Consider the following 6,295-nt stretch of genomic DNA (forward strand, 5'->3'; position numbering starts at 1 on the left):
ATGCTGGATGACTAAAGAAATTGAGGGTTTGGTTTAAAAAAAGAAGGAAGCATATGTCAGGTACAGACAGGATAGATTGAGTGAATCCTTAGAAGGAAGTAGGAGTATACTTAAGAGGGAAATCAGGAGGGCAAAACGGGGACATGAGATAGCTTTGGCAAATAGAATTAAGGAGAATCCAAAGAGTTTTTACAAATACATTAAAGACAAAAGGGTAACGAGGGAGAGAATAGGGCCCCTCAAAGATCAGCAAGGTGGCCTTTGTGTGGAGCCACGGAAAATGGGGGAGTTAGTAAATGAGTATTTTGCATCAGTATTTACTGTGGAAAAGGAAATGGAAGATATAGACTGTAGGGAAATAGATGGTAACATCTTGCAAAATGTCCAGATTACAGAGGAGGAAATGCTGGATGCCTTGAAACGGTTAAATGTGGATAAATCCCCAGGACCTGATCAGGTGTACCCGAGAACTCTGTGGGAAGTTAGAGAAGTGATTGTTGGGCCTCTTGCTGAGATATTTGTATCATCGATAGTCACAGGTAGGTTGGCAAACGTGGTGCCACTGTTTAAGAAGAGCGGTAAAGACAAGCCAGGGAACTATAGACCGGTGAGCCTGACCTCAGTGGTGGGCAAGTTGTTGGAGGGAATCCTGAAGGACAGGATGTACATGTATTCGGAAAGGCAAGGACTGATTAGGGATAGTCAACATGGCTTTGTGCGTGGGAAATCATGTCTCACAAACTTGATTGAGTTTTTTGAGCAAGTAACTAAGAGGATTGATGAGGGAAGAGCGGTAGATGTGATCTATATGGACATCAGCAAGGCATTCGAAAAGGTTCAGTGTCGGAGGCTGAGGGATGACCTTGTAGAGGTTTACAAAATTATGAGGGGCATGGATAGGGTAAATAGTCAAAGTCTTTTCCCTGGTGTCAGGGAGTCCAGAACTAGAGGGCATAGGTTTAGGGTGTGAGGGGAAAGATATAAAAGAGACTTATGGGGCAACTTTTTCACAGAGGGTGATACGTGTATGGAATGAGCTGCCAGAGGAAGTGGTGGAGGCTGGTACAATTGCGACATTTAAGAGGCATTTGGATGGGTATTTAAATAGGAAGGGTTTGGAGGGATATGGGCCGGGTGCTGTCAGGTGGGACTAGATTGCGTTGGGATATCTGGTCGGCATGGACGGGCTGGACTGAAGGGTCTGTTTCCATGCTGTACATCTCTATTATTCTACTGGATCTCACTAAAAACAATAGAAATTGTGAGTTCATGCATGCCAAACTGTTAGCATTTCTCCCTGACATAAATGTTCAATAACATAAATGTTGCCAAAACGTAATGACAGTACCGTGTTGCGTATATTTCCAGACAAGTAATTCAGAAACCTGGCTGAATGATCTGGAGACATAGGACATGGTCTTGGCTTCTCCGTTAGGGACTTGACATCAGGATCCATTAGGAGTCACCACTCCACAGTGTGTGGGAAGCAATCACCTGGGTGCGATTTTCTTCAAATTGACCAATTGTTGACCAGAAGGTATGCTCGCCATTTCTAGTTGTCATTGAGGAAGTGGTGGTAAGTCAAACCGATGCCGACAATTTCCTGTAGTGATACTCATAGTGCGGTTCGGTGGTGGGGGAGTTTGGGATTTTGACCTAACAACAGTGGAGGAACAATGAACCGTTTCCAGGTGAGGAAGGTCTGTAACTTGGAAAGGAACTTATAAGTGATAATGTTCACATGTATCTGCTACCCTTATCCTTCTAGAGACAAACAAAACTGCAGATGTTGGAATTCAAAGTAGACAGTCAGGAGACTGAAAGATCACAGCAAGCCCGGCAGCATCAGATGGGGATGTCGACGTTTCAGGTGCAATCCTTCTTCTATGAATGAATCAAAAACTGGACCATTTTAGTAACCTTTGAACTCAGATAGATACTTGGGTTTCAAAAGCAAATGGCACTATATTTCAATACATGCATTTGCACGCAAAATTGCAAAATTTAAAACTGCTTTGGGAAATCTACTCCAAATAAATCTTGCCTGGTCAAACATTCGAAATTTAATACAAAAACTTGAACTCGATATTTTCAATTGCAATTCAGCAGTTGAAACCGTGGAAATGGTTTTGTTATTTGATGTATAAAACCAAACGTTAATTTCCATACATATTCCACCAGAGGGCGCCAGACACCAAAGAGATTACATCTTAAAATATTAATTCAAAACCTCATTGGTTAGAAGCTGTGAATGCGTCGGTTGAAATGTTTTAAAACATATACAAAGGCCACATTCAACAGCTATAATTTTACCCAAAAACATATTACACCTAAGGATGTTAAATATAACCTTAAGTTATGTCTTTCCTACATTACAGGCGGAGACCCAGACACTGCTGTGGGGAAGCGCAGTCCACTCGGAGGGGATGACACGGTTCACTAGGGGGAGAAAAAATCGCTAGGGGGAGACACATGCAAGGAAGAATAATATCATAAAGAGTACGAGCCTCACAAAAGTTTTAGTTTCTTTTGGTTTTCATTGTTGCCTCTATTGGGCCAATCTTTTCTTCCCAATTACTAAAGCGATTTCCGTTTTAATATAGATGTGAAACATGGAATTTGATTGCATTAGAAAAGCCTATCTATTTCATCGAATTAACGCGCAGATAGTTTGGTGTATTCCCTTCCACTGAGTCAATGGATTGCAGTCTGATGAATTCTACATTAAGTAATGCAGGTAAATTAAGTATAGATGAATCGCCCGTGCTTTCTTAACGCATTTAAACGATTGGTTCAGTATCAAACTTTCAATCAGTGCCACATTTCTACATTAAAAATCGAAAGAACTGCGGATGCTGTAAATCAGAAACAAAAACAGAAGTTGCTGGAAAAGCTCAGCAGGTCTGGCAGCATCTGTGGAGAGAAATCAAGGTTAATATTTCGGATCCAGTGACCCCCAAGAACATTTCTACGGTGTTGCGTTTAGGATTTGTTATCGCTATTCGGTACTGTTATTCCGAGAACATGATTTGAGACCGATTTACAATAAATTAAAATGATTTTCTATTTAGGTTCACGGTAACTTCTACAGCGTTTCCATAAAGAATGGATATTCCCCATAAACAGGACGGAGATTGCCATAACAAGCTCCCAAATTTTCTCCATTTTTAACTTCCTTGGTGGCAGCCTGTCTTTTTAAAACGACTTTAATACAGACTAGAGACTAAGAGATGGAGTTGAGAGGCTGTGATATTGTTGAACGATTCGGAGGGGAAATTACCCGTGTTATTATAATACTTGTATGAAATCAGTCCAGTATTTGCATTTCTCCAATAATTTACAATTGTGATTTTAACAGGGAGAGAAAGTGCTGAGGTGCAGTTGCCAGCCTGGAACAAGTCAGACTAGCAAAACTAAAATATTCGAAAGCAGTTTTGTTAGATTAAGTTAATACTTTCCTTATAAATTTGGGAGGTTATTGCAGCCTCAAGATGCCGAGCCACTATTATTCTTAAGGTTAAATGCATGGCATTTTTGTTTTCGAAAAGGTTACTTTGACAGAAGGAATCAAAGTAGGCGCCAATAAATACGCTGCACTTAATACAGCGTGCAGCAAACGCCTCCAACCAAGTCTGGTATATTCAGTATCTCAGTTTATTGTCTAGACATGAGGCAACGCTGCAAGAAATCGGTAGAAATGGGTAACTCCCTGGACAGCGCTGAAATCTCATAATGCGTACAGCGGAAGATGCCGAGAAATCAGAGTAAATTGTTCGTAATTTTAAGCATGTTACTTTGTCAAGGCTGCACAGCGTGGACATCATGCCATCTAACGTTTAATTTAATTGCTGAAGGCTCTCTGAAGCGATATGAAATGACTGCATAATTCATAACGTTCAGATGGAAGGCCCCGGTTTTCTGGACATGAATAGCGGCCAGCCCCCTTGCTGGCTTGAAATAACGCATGTGTTGGGATTCTCAGCGCTTTTTCCCTTCCGCTCTCCAGGCATTGCCAGGCGGGGGCTGAAAGGGGTTTTCATGTTTTTAACAACGTGACCTTCATGATTCTGGACAGAATGGCGTAGACAAGCACGACATTGGTTATAAAACCGGTAAAAGAAGCGAGGTACCAGCTTTGGGCACTGCGCTGTCTGTCAGTCTCTCCGGCAGGTGTCGCCCGCAGGCTCAACCGCGTCAGACCACACAGAGTCAGACTTCTTTTCCACAAAGTAGTTGAGTCTGTCACTCTTTTTCTTTGTAACCAAACAACACAATGAAACAGACACAACATAAATACTAAATTTATAGCAAATGATTGTAAAGGACCATGTTTTAGTTTACTAAAGATTGTTCTTGCAGATCTATGAATGTGCATGGAACACATTTGGTTGAAAGAATAGGAAAATATTTAAAGTTATTGCCATGAAAACCAGTAGCAACAATGGGGTTAGATGTTACTAATTTAATGCGTCCCTGTCCCGCAGGGCATGCAGCACTGATGTGGATATTGAGACCCGCTTTGCGATCGGCACTGCGGCTAAATTGCTACCTGCACACGTTTAATGTAATGTCTTTTTAAATAAATTGGGAATAAGCCAAGCTAAATTTCTGACCTGTGCTCGTTTTGGGCAAAACTCTTTATCCGGAATTAAATCACGGGATTTACGTTAATGAAGGCACTTAAATTAGAATAGGTAGTTACAACTTCTTTAAAAATTGTTTTAGGTGTAGATTTCCTGTCTCCCAGGACCTGGAATGTCAACCAGGGTTATACTGCTGTTATTACTGCATGTAATAATGATCACTTGTTCCTTTACACAACCAATTTGCTAAAGCGAGGTCTCACTGACTTTTCAGAGATAAACATATCACAAATCGAAGAGGCATTGACTTTGAAGTGACGAAGAAAATTCCTGCTCTTCCGAGGCTGATGGGGCGATCCACCTGACAAATCAGAGTGAACGAGCAAGTCAAAGGTGTGGCGCTGACATCGAGATGGGTGTCATCACCATACAGGGGAAAAAGGATAAAAACAGTACTTGCTGGAGAAAGATGGAGGCCTACAGTAAATTCTGTTTTAAGTGTGATTCAGATCTCCGGCATCCGCTGTTCACTCGACCCCAAATTTTACCTCTGATTTGTCTTCACCGATGCTGCAGACTTTTTGAGTCTTCCAGCAATTTCTGTTTTTGTTTCTGATTTACAGCATCAGCAGTTCTTCCGGTTTTCATTTCCGCTGCTCTTTGTTTAATGTGGAAACCAGCCCTGTCAAAACGTTAACTCGGCTTTCTTCCGACATCTGCTGGCAAACTCACTGAGTTTCTGCAGCAATTTCTGTTTTTGTTTCAGATCTCCAGCATCTGCAGTTCTTTGTTTTATTTCGGTGTTTTCGTGAGGTGCAGAGGCAACATCCTGATGGGAACAGGTGGAGGCCAAGAATGGACCCAATGGGAATCCAGGGGTAATGGTGCAGGAGGGAATGAGAAGAAATTGAAGGAAATTCTCTCCAGCTGTGATCAGGTAGATGAGAAATGGTAATGGCAGTCCCCATCAACCAGACAACAGAGGAAAGGCATTGGCTTTGTCCAGTATGCAGCATTAGATTTGTCCAGTATGCAGCATTAGATTAGCACCATCCCACCCAATTAAACAGTAGAAGGATCAAAGCCATTGTCTTCAGCTATGCCATGTGCCTGTACTCTGGCACTGATTCTCCACCCATTCCTCTTCAGGATCATAGTCTGAGAGTGAACCAGATTATTTGCAACATTGTCTTAAACTGAGTTTCCAACACGGGTAAGGTCGTAGACAGATAGGTTGGCAGATGAGCAGGTTGCCATGTAGTGGAGTGGTAATGTGGCAGGTGGTAAGAAGAGGGGTGATTAGAGTGGCAGATGGATACAGTAGATGGCTAAGGTGGCAGGTATAGTGTAGAATGGGGCTGAAAATGTGTTGCTGGAAAAGTGCAGCAGGTCAGGCAGCATCCAAGGAACAGGAGAATCGATGTTTCAGGCATAAGCCCTTCTTCAGGAATGAGGAAAGTGTTTCCAGCAGGCTAAGATAAAAGGTAGGGAGGAGGGATTTGGGGGAGGGGCGTTGGAAATGCGATAGGTGGAGGGAGGCCAAGGTGAGGGTGATAGGCCGGAGTGGGGTGGGGGCGGAGAGGTCAGGAAGAAGATTGCAGGTTAGGAAGGCGGTGCTGAGTTCGAGGGATTTGACTGAGACAAGGTGGGGGGAGGGGAAATGAGGAAACTGGAAAAATCTGAGTTCATCCCTTGTGGTTGGAGGGTTCCTA

At 42.6% G+C, this 6,295-nt stretch overlaps 2 long non-coding RNA genes across 2 annotated transcripts in view; both read left to right on the top strand.

Moving 5' to 3' along the window:
* The first annotated feature begins 1,168 nt into the window (after nt 1-1,168).
* Nucleotides 1,169-2,425, top strand: LOC122550302. Its single transcript, XR_006311802.1, has 3 exons — nt 1,169-1,537; nt 1,769-1,870; nt 2,379-2,425. It is a non-coding gene; the product is annotated as an uncharacterized LOC122550302 (long non-coding RNA).
* An 8-nt stretch (nt 2,426-2,433) lies between these two features.
* Nucleotides 2,434-6,295, top strand: part of LOC122550303 — a 5,916-nt gene continuing 2,054 nt past the window's right edge. The window contains exons 1-3 of the long non-coding RNA XR_006311803.1: nt 2,434-2,499; nt 2,604-2,737; nt 5,350-5,520. This is a non-coding gene — a long non-coding RNA (uncharacterized LOC122550303). The remainder of the gene's footprint in view (nt 2,500-2,603; nt 2,738-5,349; nt 5,521-6,295) is intronic.

The sequence above is a fragment of the Chiloscyllium plagiosum genome, chromosome 5 (assembly GCF_004010195.1).
Source record: "Chiloscyllium plagiosum isolate BGI_BamShark_2017 chromosome 5, ASM401019v2, whole genome shotgun sequence".
NCBI lineage: Eukaryota > Metazoa > Chordata > Chondrichthyes > Orectolobiformes > Hemiscylliidae > Chiloscyllium > Chiloscyllium plagiosum.